Source organism: Cheilinus undulatus, linkage group 10, assembly GCF_018320785.1.
Source record: "Cheilinus undulatus linkage group 10, ASM1832078v1, whole genome shotgun sequence".
Lineage (NCBI taxonomy): Eukaryota > Metazoa > Chordata > Actinopteri > Labriformes > Labridae > Cheilinus > Cheilinus undulatus.
The window spans coordinates 30,497,491-30,514,066 of record NC_054874.1 but is presented as its reverse complement, the minus strand read 5'-3'; the positions used below and the strand labels follow the sequence as shown (position 1 = coordinate 30,514,066).

General features: G+C 38.8%; 1 protein-coding gene across 1 annotated transcript in view; it reads right to left on the bottom strand.

The window, feature by feature from the left end:
* The window catches only part of chrna6 (cholinergic receptor, nicotinic, alpha 6), a 46,309-nt gene extending 43,442 nt beyond the window's left edge, over positions 1–2,867 (bottom strand). The window contains exon 1 of the mRNA XM_041797541.1: positions 2,836–2,867. The gene's annotated coding sequence lies outside the window, so the exon portion shown is untranslated. The remainder of the gene's footprint in view (positions 1–2,835) is intronic.
* Between the last annotated feature and the right edge of the window lie 13,709 nt (positions 2,868–16,576).

The following is a 16,576-nucleotide window of genomic DNA, read 5'->3' as shown; positions in this document are numbered from 1 at the left end:
CATTTTTCATGGAAATATTTGGTTGCAGGGCATTTAGCATTTATGTACTGAAAGTAAAATGTTACAATCCATAATTACAACCCTTGATTAGTGGGTGGATTCTTTTCTTCACAGTTAATTGTATGCTTTATTTTCCTTTTCAGGACCCACTGGTTAAAGTTACTGCAATGTCATCCTTCAGTCACAGTGATGTAAAGTAAGTCCAATTTCACGTAAAAAAAAAAAAAATCCTCACAGGTAGCTCAGTGGACAAGTCTAAAGTCATATGCACCTTGTACTATCATTTTTAGCTATTCTCTTTTTTCTTCTTCAGTCCATAACAAGTTTAACCTTTCAAAGCAGATTGATACGCCCCTTTACTTGTTTCCTTTTCAAAAACGACAAAAGTCGTGTACTGACATGTCTACAGTCGCTATGGTTCGCGTTATTCCTTGGTAGCTGTGCACGCGCACCTCAGTCTCGGCTACGTCATGTGTTTTGTTGCCCTGATTGGCTCGTAAAGATGTGACAGACAGAACATTCATCCAATCACACTCCGAGTTTTTTTTTTTTCAAATCCTCTGCCCTTTCCCCAAACGCTTGGTATTCAAGGTTTTCCAGATGGATGTGTGAAACAAATCCATCTGGCGTGTCAGGTTATAACAAGTTCCTTTTTCTGTGGTTAAATCCACATCGTAATCCTACCTGAAGTTACTTATTTTCTTTCAAAATTAAAGCAGGTCTGTATCCAAACAGAAAGTCAACATCCTTACTTAAGGGATGCAAATAGACTAGCGGTTAGTTGTCACCCACAGGTGCCCCGGGTTTTAGCTCGGCCTGTAGCTCCTTTCCTGCATGTCTGTCCCCCCGCTCTCTCATCCCTGTTTCTGATTCTGTCCACTGACCTCCACTGTCAATAAAAGCCTCAAACTATATCTTTACAAAAATAAAATCCTTAGTTTAAGATGGAACAGAAATCCAACATGAAACATGAACAGTTAAATTTTGCAAATTCAATATGTGACAAGATAAGAGATTAAGTGTGATTAACAACCAATATTTTGATATTAATCACAATCAAAATTATAATCCTTTGACAGTCTTAGTTTGAATTGAGAATTAAAGAAAAAAACTGTGACTATTAGTCGTTGAGGAGGCTTTGTGGGTCCTGATGCTAGACCAGTAGAGATCCACTTAAATAGGGATACCAACATTATGCCAATAATGTAATTTATCCCTGAAATCATTTTAAATATCTGACACTTCTGCTAGGTGTCAGACAAGGTGATTACCAACACACTACAGAGACAGAGTTTTGTTTTGGAGCATTGTCCAGAGTAAAGAAACACTCTTCACACATGTGGAAAACGGAATCAGCAGATTTAATGTTAAACCCATTCTTTCTACTCCGCTGCTTCAGTAGTTACTGCACTGTGCCTTTATATAGGCAGCTTCAACTACAAAACAATCTACAGAGGCATCCCACACATTACAGTCCCACACTGTGTGACTGACAGACATTAAAGGTAAAAACTGCAGTGAGTACTTAGAAAACAAGATGCTGCCATAAATGTAGCTATAGCACTTTAAAGTAAGACATCTGAGTCCTCCACAGAGATGCACAGATACCTATTATGCTCTGTGGTCCCTTCGGTAACCACGTTCTCCCAAGAAATCTGTGTCGAAATTCAGGATTAAAATAACAATTCAGCTGCATATGAATGCAGCACAAAGTTTTGCTTTCATGCATTTATCTACTCTTTGGTTTGGTTTGGGTCCCCTGGGACCCACTCAAGGACCCCATTACTAAATGTGCTGCTTTAAAACACGCTGGAGACTGCCAGCGTACCATGAAACAGATAGAAGAAGAGAGAAATAATGTGGAGAGGTTATTTTGGAAACAAAAGAGAAGAGCAAAATGGATCAAACAGGGAACAAAACAAAACATAGACAACCTGACAGAGTGCTCCTCTTGTGATCCTATGACAGACATGAAACCACAGGGGAGACGAGAGTTTGCCTCACAAGTCGCTCCACAATCTTAACTGGCTACAGAAGACTTTTAGTTTCCATTAGCAACCACTTAACAGCAAAAAAAAGCCACTGAGAGATACCTTCACCCTGACCTTTGAGCTCTGAGGTGGAGCGAGCACGCATCCCTCTACAGCTGGAGGACTCAAGCATGAAATAAACACTGATGATCAGTGAGCTGCTGCGGTTTGGAGCAAATAAGCAAACATATGTCATCCATGCGTTGGCTCGTTGATCATGGATGGCTGCTCCATGGTAGCTGGAGGGGCTGATATTAACCATGATGCTATATGTCATGACCACAGATCATTAGAAAACTGAACCACAGGAGAAGGCGGAAACGCATCCATTACTCCTCCATTAGCCCTCCACCTTAGCCCCAGCGGTGACTATACAAGTTTAAGACAATATTCAGGGTGTGTTTAACTGGAAAGCTCTCTATCGCTTTAATGTGGAGTACTTGGTGGAGATATTACGCAAAGATGGGGCTTCATATCAAAGCGTGATTGCATTTGCCACCTTCACGTCAAAGTTTTGCCCTTGTTTTGTAAGAGTAGTAAAGTTTGCACACTTTGTCCCTCCATAATTACGAACTTTCATCAAGCTTTAGTCGTTAGATTTTAGCGCTGTTTGTTTTCACTCCGCACACACAGGCGGTTACTTGAGGAAGAGGTTGCTACAATAACTTCGAAGTGAGGTAATAGCAAAGCAAGGTAAAGACAACCTTCTCCCATCAGCGCTAAAAGCAGTGATATTTTACTTAAGTAATGGGTATGATGGTACTTTCGCCATCTAAGCACCGATCCTCGGCGCGTTGCGTCTTACCTTGCGCTGCGAAGAGCACCAGCAGCAGGACGCCGATTAGTTTCCCGTAGAAATTCATCGACACATCGGCGCTCGGAGGCGCTTTTCGCGGGTGAAATCTCATGGATTTGGTTTAAGTCTTCACGATAACCTGCCACAAACGTCTGTAAAGCCTGGAGATCACAGGAACATTTTCCTTTGCGCTCCCGTGTGTGGAGAGGTTGGACTCGCGGTGCGCTCTGCCGACATGAATAACTTCTGCACATCCCGCCTTCCCCCTCCCTGCGTCCCTGCGTCCCTCACATACACACCCACCCACCCAAGGGCCAAACGTAGCGACCTGACTCACAGTGACTCACAGGTGATAAGTTTGGAATATTGAAATGGTTTTCAAACATGGCTGGATCAGACAGAACTGCCCGAGGACTCTGCAAGTCCAACTGCAAATATGTCTCTTTGAACATTTCCATGTTCACTCTGGGAATCAAATTTCCTTATTTCATAACTAGTTTAGCTGAATTTTAACATTTGTGATAAAGTAAAAAAAAAAAATCATTTGCAAAACATAAAAAATCCATCTTCCATCTTCTATGTTCATCTGTCTGGACAGTTACAGTGGATTCCTGTAAATTTAGCACCAACTGAAATATCACTAACCTGACTAATTATCCTCATATTATCTCAATTAACTGTAAAAAGAGATGCAGCCCACACACATGTGTAAAACACACACACATAACGTAGATCACATATTTTCTCTGCTGAGCTATAAATGACCTATTTAGTCACTTAATTGATTTTGTACGCATAACAATACTCAGGCAGCTTAAAGCATTAGCTGCTCTATAATAGAGTCTTGAAGGCTGCAGAGTCTGCCCAATTCAAATAATGGAAAGCTATTAATGCACAGCAGCAGTACATGGGGCTGTAGTGTTGAGCATGCACATTCACACTAGTCCTTAATCTGAATACATTTAGGCTACTTTCAGAACATCTGGAGTCAGTATTTTTCTGTAGGACATCTTCAGTTCATTTGTTTGCTTCAATCATTCATAAAACTGTGTACATGTGTGGCACATAATCAGCTGCATCCGTGGCTGCATCCAAAGGCTGTTCTTAAGGGGGGCTCTCTGGGGCCCACTCTCACTAGGGAGCCCAAAGAGATTAAGAAAAAATGTTCCATCCTAAATTCAAGCAATAATATTTTACTTATGACCTAAATATTCGTAATTATTCGTTGAAAAGCACACTTTTATTTATGTTAACCCTGTTTTTCTTAAAATGTAAATCCAACATTTTTGAAATGGTATAAGCCTCTTTTTCATCATGATAACAGTAGCTCTTAGGTTTTAAATGGTGGACTGTGTAATGCCTTTCAATGACTTGCACCAAAAGTGGATGGGCCCAAAAAAAGGAGGAAAAAGTTAAAAGTTAGTTCCTAATTTTCTTTAGGGATGCAAGAACTCATTTTAAATACCTTGGTTACTCATAGAGCAACATGTAGGGCTGAGTATTGAACTCCGATACAACATAGTACAGCTACCAGCACATCTGATGCCTACCAGACCAAGGTACAACACAGATATCAATACTTCATTCTGATACCCTGCCACCCTGAATATATGAAAGGTAAGAAATATGTTTTAAAATGTTTGCAATTTTATGTACGCTCACTTTATTCCAACTGAGCATTCGTGGCTTTGAATTGTTTTGCTGTCTGAAATAATGTCTCTACTCTGCTTGCACTTTCCTACAGAGGAAATAATCACTCTGAGTGACAGATTTACGTTAATGTTTTTCTCTGACACAATGCCAGAATTAGAATTTTGCTTGAGCCTCTTACATGAAGAAGTCACACTGGTTTCCTTATCTTATCCTGTGTTCAACTGACATCTTTTAAAGATATTTCTTTAAATACCCAGACAGTTTTCACCAACGCACTTTTTTTTCTCTCAAAAGTATTGATTCAGGCACCACTGTTGCACCAGCATCATATGAAATGTATCAATCTGTCACCAGTATCAGAAAAAAATAAAAAAAAACAGATAAAAACACTACCCAACCCTAGCAACTTGTAGTTCCTGCTGGGTTTTTATTTCAGAAATAAGACTGTTTCTTTTGCTGGAAAGAAAAGACTTGTTGCGGCAACTTTTATGCATCTGATTGATTACAGTGATGTTTTATATGCATGCATGCATCCTCTCAATGCCTTTAATCTTTAGAGACTATACCATGGAGCACTGAGGTTCCTTGCCAATCTTAAGACCTTAACCCATCATTGCATTCTCATGTCAGATGGCCCTCATTATCATAGCATCAGCTAAATCTTTAGCATGTCCTTATTTATAAGGCTTTACTCAATCTGCTACTCTCATACTTGTGTAATTTAATCCATGAAAAGTTCTGGAAGCCACAGTGTTCACCCTGTGACTCAGTCAGAAGATTTACATTTGTTATCTGTGCCCAACATGCCGCTTTAAATGTTTAAAAGGAGTTTCAGGTACGCTGCCCCTGCAGCCTGGAATCTGCTATAGATTGAAGGCACAGGATGATGTTTTAGGTTGTAGATGTTTTGACTAATGACTCTGAGCTCTTTGGCTCGGGACTGGTTGATCTGTGTTTGTATGCTATGCTATCTTTTATGCCTGTAACTTGGTTGAATGTGCTGCTCTTGGCAAGGACACTCTTGTAAAATAGAGTTTTGATCTCATTGAGGTTTTCCTGTTTAAATAAGTTTAAATTAATACATACATATCATTTTAACTGATCACAATATTGATTTAAGCACCTATTTTTATTGATTAAAAAAAACACCAAGTGTCTCCTGTGCAAAGAGAGGCTGGGTCAAAGGGAGCTGAGAAAGGAGCATGGAAGAAGACAGTCTGGTAGTTGTTAGATGTTTGGGGCTTCATTCAAAATGAGGGCTCATGATGGACCTCCTTGGGTGTATGGCACCCTAGGCAACCACCTGCACCTGATGGCTTAGATGTACATTTTGCCAATATTGAAGGCTGATATATGATTTTTATGGCTGATATATTGGCTGAAAGTTTGGTTTCTGCCAATACATAAAATCATGCCGATAAAATAATGCAGCAATTTTCAACCAGACAGCAGTCCATTTTTTAACTCCAAAAGCTGATCAGAGCCAAAGAGGCTCATGATTTCCCAGAGGCAGGTGCTATGCTAATGACCCTGCATGTATGCATTAAATGATTAAATCATGTCTGGAGGAGGCCCTTACCAGGACTTTTAGGGGCCCAGCCATTTCTATGAGCAAACCTTTGCATAAATACATAGCAGTTTAGGATGTATTTGTCTTTACCATGACACTTTTCTTGCTTAAATAAAAACTGGTTCATCTGCCTGAATTGAATCAGTATGTTTATTTAAAGGTTATTATTTAAAGTGAATTTACTGTATTAGTCCGACTGAAACTGGACTTTTTATTTGCATGTAAACATACTAAGTTAAATTTCTCTAAGTCTTACTTAAGCCTCATTCTCATTTATGCTCTTCGTATGTCCTTTTAAACGTTACAGTCTTCATTGCCCTTATACTTACATGCATCTGTTACGATAGATGTTTAATAATTAACTCACTAGAGGTTGCTGTCTCTCACTGAGCTACACAACTCCTTTGTTGCTGCTCTGTCCGTCCACATAGACTATAGGTAGAATAGTCTGTCATCTTCCTAGCTGTGCTCTTGTAGTTGTCTGTCACTGTGCCAAGGTCAGCCACCATCATGTATTTGTAGTAGTTTCTAACATCTCACTCAATATTTGGCGGTATTTCCTTGGAAAACTCTTCTGAGTTTCATCTGATTCTTCATCACTGAGTCCAGACAGAAAGGTTAGTATCCTTATGTGTTTCAAACATAGAGCATAAATGCGCTTTAACTCACTTAGGTAATGTGGTTAGGAGTGGGTTTACTCTCACATGTATACGCCTCAATCAGCCTTGAACTGGACTATTAACTCATATCCACATATGTATGGTTACAGAGTTAAGTCAACAGAAAGTCCATTCATTCCTATGGGAATCTCTGTGATGTCTGACACACCTGAAAAACTCCTTCCTTCTGTAATATTGTCATCATGAATGTGCTACGAGTACGTTGAAAAGCTGACCAAGCTGCCAACTAGCTAATAGGCTACAACAAGTCATATTTATCAGCTTGATATGATGGGCATTTATATTAACCACTTTGATATGAAATACTGTATATCAGGATTTATCAGTCAATATGAATTGCTGTAAGATCATTTTGGTAGTGTGATATATATATGTATTATTTAAAATATAAACAAATAATTGAAAGGCTTAACGAGTTAGCTTAGCTTAGCTCATACAGCAGTTCATATGCCCATATGAAATATATGCCACTTTCTGGGTTGGCTGACTTCAGGTGTTCTTCATATGCAATATTATTCCTGTTTTATCTCAGTAATTCCAGTAAACACAGATTCCAGTTTGCTTGGTGGCAAAAACCTGGACAAAATTATCCTCTCCCCAATGGCTACAGGTAGTTTAGTTTGTAATCTATAAAAAAACCTGTAGGTCCTTGCGTTGGACACTAGGAGGCATCACCGTATATTTACAGATACACGAACACCAGCCACATATGTATGAGAAAGCTAGGCGATAGTGCTTCAAGCATGCTCTACAGTTCCTGGACCAGACTTTGACCCAGAAGTCCAATAGCATAAATGCCAAGAAGGAAGATGAGAACAAACAAAAGAAAGTATCAACAGAGCAAGAACAAGAGTGAGAACCTAATACCTTGGATGGATGAGCAAAGTTTGTGAAGCCATCATAGGATACACATGCCCTGAATGGATGAGTGCTCAGCAAGAAATCCTTAAAGCCAGTTATGCCCTTAATGCTTGCCCCCAGAAGTCAACTGTGCAGACAGATGGGTAACAAAAGCCAACACATCAACAGGGTTGACAAGTAGGAACCCACCTTCACTGGTGTTTTGCTAAGTTGGTCCCACAACACCTCCAGAGAGCTGAAAAGGGATCTCCAGCATCCTAGAGCCAGCCCCCTCCATGTTTGCTCTCACCACCCACCATGCCAACACTGAGACTTTCCTTATCTTACCTGCCTTACAACACGCCTCAACAGCATTCCCACCTTCACCAGACCTAGACTTCATGCATGCAAGCTCCAGGTAGTGACCATGCTGACATTACCTACCTTAGCTCAATGTATACTTGCCACAACAAAAAGGCAACTCTTCTTGGTGCGAACATATGAAAAAGAGCTGCTGATCCTGCTATAAACCCTCTACATCCAACTTCCAGTGGACGAACTCTAACCTTCCATTCTTGCTGTTCAGCTTCAGCTCCTGAATCTGCATATCTTCGCATGATATCCGCGGACTTGCAGACCATTGCAAGTTTATGTTGTGTCTGGCAAAATTTACAGAGCTGTGAAGTTGTGCTTGTTTTACCATCTGGCACACAACTAGTTTTTGTGCCTATTAACCTGGTAATTGTGTGATATGTGATTAAATGGGGGTCAATCAGAGAAAGGTTCAATAGTAACTAACTGAAAGTAGGCATTTCATCAATGGTGTAACAAAGCTGGACTTACTTCTGTCAATAAACCTATAGTGCTTGTATACGGGATCAAGACAGTAGCCCAATTAAATGGCCTAATGGAGCTATCTGTTTAAATGGTATATACTGTATATGAGATATGTTTACACACCACAGAAGATAAAAGGCGGGTGAGCGCTAAAGACCCTAAAAGAAAGTTTCAGTTTGAATGCCTTGTATGCATTCTTATGTTTAGTCCTGGTGTGGTTTATGTCACTAGGACCAGTAAGTCTGATGTGATGTGTGATTTAGCCTAGAAAGGGCCTTCATGTTAGCAGCTGGCAGGTCAAGGAGCCAGTAGACTGAAGACAAGTGGAACTGTTCAAGCCCACATTCTCGGCCCTATTAGATTTATGGTTAAAAGATGTGAAATTTGCCAAGTATGAACCTCAGAGGGAAAAACTACAGCAAATGAAAGCTGCTCATTGGTCTGGTGCATTCAAAAGAGAGAAAATGCCAGAAGTAAGCAAGGTAAAGAGCACAGAAAACAGTATTACAGGGGAGAAAATGCAGAAAAGGTATGATGGATGAAACTGAAGGGATATATGCAGTTAAGAAGGAGAGAGAGAGATACACTCAAGTCAGCTTAGCATGAAATGTTAAAAAGCTCCAAACCTGACATTGTAGGATGAGGGAGTGTCACCCAATGAGAAGGGAGGGGAAAAGAAAAGAAACAAGGACACAGTTGGGCTGCTTGATGTGCTTCAGTCTGACAGAGACACTGAGTGTATTTGCACAAATGCTTTTTTTCATTATTTAACAAGATGGAGAAGAATTTTGAGGAAAAGTCTGCATCCAAAGGCTCAGACTTGGGTTAAAAGGGATCCGTTTTTGCTGTGTCATACTAGTGTGAGCCTTTCATTTCGCTTCTCTTTTTTTCTGCCTGTTTGTCTTCGTCTTTTCTCTGTCAGGCTTAATAACACTAAATCTGCTCCCACTGGCACAGAGAGGAAGTCTGCCTGTGAGACAATGATGGACAGTCACACAAGAAGATATTCAGTGCCAAAAACAAACATTTAAAGGTATTTCCCCATGGTACTGATGGCAATTAAAACTCAAAGGTCAACCTATGACCTTTGCTATAAGTGTTCATTGAATTATTTCCCATTGATTAACAAACATTGTGTTTAAAGGGATGAGGTTAGGTTTATGTTTGTCTTAGACTTTTTGGATTAGTCAGTAATAACTGATCAAAACCTCATTTAATTAACAGACTCAGGCCAAAATTTACCTTCAAATGAACATGGGAAACAATTAAACTCAATGTGCTGCAGTTCACTATGATACTATACAATAAAATACAATCTGAGGTTTGATATCATGGAAAACATTGCTATGAAATAGAATAGGTTAGCTAGAATAACACACAATACTATATGAAATCATACCATACCAAATCATGTCATACCATTGAGATGTGATGCAATATGATATGTTACCCAATCATCGATGATATGACACAATGTGATGCAATTTGATATCATATGATACAGAACAACACATTAAATTGCTTTTCAGTACAATGCCATACGATACAAATATTGCATGTTATGGTACAATATGATATTAAATGATACAATGCAGTGTAATTAGATGCAATGCAATACTTTTTGAAATTATGATATGTCTTGACATGGCACAATGCAACACAAAATGATATATTTCAAGTTTTTCATTGCGTCATTGCTGTGCATATCAAGCGGCCTGTATTATAGAATCAATTATGAAAACAATAGATCATGCCCTGTTTACAGAGAAGCACATGCCAGTTTAAATGTGAGCATAATGTGATACAAAAACGATACATTACATTGTGATACAATACAATATGATATGATACGATACAATAAAAAGGATGAAAAGGATAGATACAACATGATATGATACAAAAGGATATGATATGATACACTACAATTCATACAATACTTTATTATGCAATATGATACCCTACCTTACCTTGCCATACCATATGATGTGCCACAAAAGGATATGATACAATTCCACATGACATGATCAACAAGTTATGATATTCTCCACAAGGATATGATACAATAAGATATGCTAAACTAAAACTACACACATTATCCTGCCTCTACAGGGGAATTACTGGTTAAAAACAACAGAAACAAGCAAAAATTGTCACATAAACAGAGAAGCATGTACTGATGTAAAGCACAAAAATCACTTTATACATATTGTACATAGGCCCCAAAACCCAAACAAAATAATCAAGACAAAAATATGAAAAGGATAAAAAAGATGAGAATACCATGATGCTATTTCACAGCCCATACAACCTTAATAAACAGGATTCAATGTTTTAAGTAAGGGGAGTTTTAAAAAGTTGTCTTTTTTGCAGGAAGTGTTTGATTTTGTGATGTCACATCAGAAAGGAACTATTGCATGTTTCTAAAATCTGTCATGAATGTATTGTTCATGTTCAGTTACAGCTGCTGTTAGACAGTTACAGCTTTAAGCCCCTGCTCACCTCATCTACTTCTTATCTGTCTCTTTCTTTGTGATTAGTCTGAGTTTAATTAGGGACATTGAATGGGGCCGATGGCTTCACCTGGACTCAAAAACCTTATCTACATTTAAAAAACTAGGGCTTCTTAAATTAAGTTGTGTTAAATTTACAAGCATCCTGACATAGTTTCAAAACATCTTTGTGTAGTCCAAAATGGCATAAACCAACATGCTGTATAGCAGCATTATTGTGATTTTTAAAATAAATACACCCCAAAAGTCTATTAACCTAATCAGTGTGTCTGCACTCTGCTCTTAAACATATGCCTCTATAAACGCATATTCTTTTCACTCATGATATCAGGATATACTTCTTACATCAGGATAAATGCACAATCCTAGAAGAGTATCTTTCAGTGTGCACAATTATTATTTCTCTTTACAACCCTATTTCCAAAAAAGTTGGGACGCTGTGTAAAATGTCGATAAAATAGAATGCAGTGATTTACAAATCTCATAAACCCATATTTTATTCACAGTACTGTAGAACATATTAGAGGTTAGAACTGAGATATTTTACCATTTCACAATAGATATTTCATTTTGAATATGATGACAGCAACATATCTCAAAAAAGTAGGGACAGGGCCACAAAAGGCTGGAAAAGTAAGTGGTACTAATAAAAAAAAACAGCTGAGACTTTGAGTATCCCACCATCTACAGCGCATGATATCCGCAGAAGATTCAGAGAATCTGGAGAAATCTCTGCGTGCAAGGGACAAGGTCAAAGGTCAATATTGCATGCTTGTGATCATCAGGCCCTCAAGTAGAGCTGCATTAAAAACAGGCATGATTCTGTACTGAAATCACTGCATGGGCTCAGGAACATTTCCAGAAAGCATTGCCTGTCATCATAGTTCATATGTGAACATGATTCGGAAATGCCGCTGTTATCTCTGGACCAAAGCTCATTTAAAATGGACTGAGGCAAAACTGAAAACTGTTCTGTGGTCAGTTGAAACAAAATTGAAAATTTCTTTTGAAGACCACAGCTGCCGTGTTCTGTGGGCTAAAGAGGAGAAGGACCATACAGCTTTTTGAAAGCCTGCATCTCTGATGGTATGGAGTTGCATTAGTGCCTATGATGTGGGCAGTTTAAACATCTGGAAATTCACTCTAAATGCCAAAAAGCATTTTTAAAAAATGTGACCGCAAAGGAAGAGACTGCTGCATTGCGCAGGGATCAGTCATGTTCACAGGAGGAGAAGTCAACCCTACAGTGTCACCATGGGAGAGCTGGTGTTTGGGAGCATCTCCAGCTGAGCCAACATCCACGGGACACTTTCTTGCCCTCTTTCCAATTTTTTTTTTTTTTTATCCCTCTGTTACTTTCCTGTCGTTTGTCCTGTCTCTCTCTCTCTCTCTCTCTGTACAATCACACAGCCAGACAAACTGTTAAACAACAGCAGGCATCTGGTTGGACAGCTCGGACAAAGCAGAGGGACCTTGAGGGCCTGATGGAGACAGGAAAGGAAAAGGAAAAGGGCAAGTGTGGCTGTAACAGTGTGTGTCAGACAGGACTGTCCTGGCTCATACTCATCAACCTCGTACACGGTTTCTCTCTCCCCCTCTGGATCTCCCCGGGTTTTTGATCCCTATCCCTCTCTCTTTTCTATGTCCTCTATTACTTTCATGCTTACTTGTCTTTACATAACTCATCTTCAAGGCTTTTGTACCTAACCTTGCAAAGCAGATGGATATGACTTGTTTTTCACTGGCGAATCCATCTTGCAAAGCTCCCATCTGAACCATCTGGGCCCGGTTAGAAAATGACAGGACCAATCAGCGACAAGGGGCAGTACTTTCAGGCACAGTAGAGTCATGAACAAGCAGCTGCAAGAGCTGGTTCAGTTATGGGAAGAGCTTAGCGTGGATGCTGCTAAAGTGCCAGTTTTATCAGAACTTGACAACATTTCTCTGTTAAAAGAAGAACAAAGAACAGCAGTGAGTTGTTTTCATTCAAAAAAACGACAAAAGTCGAGTACTTACATGTCTACAGTCGCCATGTTTCACATTATTCCCCAGTAGCTGCGCATGCACAGCTCGATAGCAGCTACGTCACGTGTTTTGTTGCTCTTATTGGCCCGTAGAGATTTGATAGAACGTTCATCCAATCACACTCCAAGTTTTTTTCAAATCCTCTGCATTTTCTCAAACGTTTCCAATTGAAGCTTTCCCTGATGGATGTGTGAAACAAATCCATCTGTTGTGTCAGGTTATTTTGTACCCATATTTCACCGTAATATCCCCTTTTTTTCCACTATCTTGGACTTAAAATTTTAGGAACCTTAATTTAACCTGTCACTCAAAAGTGGGGCTGAATATCCTGGGTTGATGTGTTGCTGGAAGAGAGAGACATTATAACATTCTTAAGTATTTGCTTCTGAGACTTGAAGAACCTTATCACAGAGAGCAAAAAGGGAGCTGCACAGATCAGAGAGTGAAGTGCCGTATTAGAGGTGTACACATTAAAAAAGGTTGATGAAGTGTTGTTTTTTTCTCTCTCCTGATGAAGTCTGTTGTTTGATCCTTTTTCCTCCTATAGTCCTCAGTCTCACCTTGTCACTTGTCACTCACACTGATGTAATGTCTGCTGTTAAACAACCTGCAGTCTGACGTTGCACCTAGCATGACAGGTACCTGTATTATTAAATAGGTTGTGTCTGGTGTAGATTTAGCACCAGTTTAAACCCTAATATCCCTATGTATTTGATCTATTTTCTCCACAGTATATAAATTTTAAGAGCTTAGATATAATAATAACAGTCAGATGTAGACTCAGACTAAGATTAAAACTCTTTCCAATTAGTATGATTAGTCGTATTCTCCCAAAATAAACTATTGCTGTTCAATCTAGGCTCTCTCCTTTTTTTCTATGTGTGGAGGTGTTTTTCACAGGAAAATGCTGGTAATTCAGATAAGCTACCAGGAACAAAACAGCAAATGTACAAAATTATCAACAACTTTCAGTAATCCTTTTTTCCAAATGAGGAAAAAAAAATAAAAAAAACACTTTTTAACAGCAAAAAGGAGAAATCCTGTACTCGTACCTTTTACATTTAGATTGTAAAGTACCATTTCAGAAACGCATGCAACTACACACTGTTAAGGGGGTATCTCCATACTTATCTGAAACTGTTGGGTTAGGTTGTATAAGGCAGTGGTTCCCAAACTGGGGGTCGGGACCCCCAGTGGGGTCGCGAGGCACTGAAGGGGGGTTGCAGGATGCTTGAATATAAGTAAAACATACAAAAACTACCCAAAATGCACATTTGAACAAAATGCTTTGTGCAGCACTGTAGACTTTAACTACCTCCAGGGAAGGTCGGGCTCCCTGGTCTCTAACTCTGTCATTTTGGGGGTCATGGGCTGTATAGTTTGGGAACCCCTGGTATAAGGCACTTGGTGATAGTAGTGGCACGAGTCTTTACTAATTTCAGTGAGTGTTATTCCTTCAAACAGGACGCTCTTGGAGAAGCTAGGCTATATGGTGAGTTATGGGTGAAAATGGGCCAAAAAAACAATGTTTGTTCAATTTTATAGTGTATGGAACATTTTTGAACTATTAGATTTTTCACCCATGCAGAAATCCTCTGTGTTTGGTACTTACGTGTAATGCGTGCCTTGGTTACGTATCTGAACAGCTGTTTTGGCTTCATTAGAGGAAACGACAATTAACCAATCTAATGCAGTGTTTTAGCCTAGTTATTTCAGCTCAGTTTTCCATTTCAACAGCTAACTTTCATAAAGTAAATATATCATAAAGACTGTGGCTTGTCTAGTTATCAGCTATTAGAAGAATGAAGCAACAGACATAAGCTTCCTTGGTTGACCCATTTCCATTCAGCTCTTCTGGTCGGTGTCTCCAATTTATTCCTCAGAAAGTTAAAGAAGGTCCGTAAAACACCGGTGTTCAGTATGGCAGGGAACTCTGGATGGGGAGTGATGCAGGCTGCAGGCTGTGAGCTGCTATCCTTGATCAGAAATGTCCTGAAGAAGTGTTCTAACTACGTCCTACTTATGACAGCAGTAGCTCTTGTTTACATGAGCTCACAGTTTCCGCACCTTCTATACCAGCAGGTTAGTCAAGATCCCTCCTGCTAACCAGACACCACTTAAATTTCTCTCCCCTTTCTCTTCCCACTGAGTCTCCATCTGTAGAAGTTCTTCTGTGTACTCTGGTTAATGCAAGTTTCCCCTCATATTCACAATCAACAGCACATAATTGTTACTCGAGTAAGAAATCACTCATTTCTGTCTTGTTTAGCTAAGCATGTTGTTGTTTCTTCTGATGAAGCCTGCACACCCAAACAGCTGATCAGATACTGAAGCAGAAAGAGCACAAAGTTGGCAGCTGAAGCTCTCATTGCAAAATTGTGCCAAACACAGAAATACCCATCTGCTGCTAAGAATAAAGTTCACTGAAATTATTGGGGGCTAATGCCACTACTATTGCCAAATTCCTTATACAACCCAGCTTAAGAAATACTGAAATATCCCTTTAAGGATAAGTAAACCTCTTGTTAATACTCACATCATTTATTGATCATAGTTATAATCATACTTCATTGATAAACACAATTATGAAGTCTTAAAGACCCTGTAAAGTGAAATCCAAAATTTGCGTCATAACACACTAGATATGTTGGAATTTGATTGCTGTAAACATGTGAAAACACTGAGATCTACATGTGACTGAATTTTGGATTTAGATCGTAAGAAAGTTTTTCACTTCTTTCCTGGCTGGGTTTAATTTGAGTGGGGCAAATATGTGGCCGTTTGACGTAACGGCCCACAGTGAGGAATGACGCCGCCCCCCTAACACTATGATATAAAATCACCAAGGAGTTTAGATCCAGGCAGCTGTGCTCTGATCATAAGGTCAACGTAAGGTCAAGGTGCAGGCTAATGGCGTGAATGCTTTTCTCCATTCGGATTGTAGCATTTTTTTAAATTTGAGAGGATCGTATTTCTCGTGTGGGTGTGGCTTCAGCTCATTCAACCGACACACCCACACCATCCTAGAGCAGATTTTACTGCCTTAGTCAGTAGTGAAATTATCATTTATAAACAATTAATAATGAATCTTTATATCATTTATAATCACAGCTGTCAATGCTTATTGATACATTTATAAAGCATTTAAGTGGGGTATAGTTAGAGTTACAGAAAGTGTTAGGTTTACAAATGTTCTTCTGATATATTAATAAAGTGTTTATGGCTGTGTTTAAAAATTACATAGAAATAAATTATCAATGCTTTTCATATAATAATGTTGTTAATGCTTAATAACCATTATTGTAGCCTATATTAATGCTTTATTAACATTTATTGTAGCCTTTATTAATGCTTTGTTAATGACTATTGTAGCCCTTGTTAATACTTTATTAATGATTATTGTAGCCTTAATTAATTCTTTCATAATGATTATTGTAGACTTTATTAATGCTTTATTAATGATTATTGTAGCCTTTATTAATTCTTTATTAATGATTATTGTAGACTTTATTAATGCTTTATTAATGATTATTGTATACTTTATTAATGCTTTATTAATGATTATTGTAGCCTTTATTAATTCTTTATTAATGATTATTGTAGCCTTTATAAATGCTTAAATAATGATTATTGTA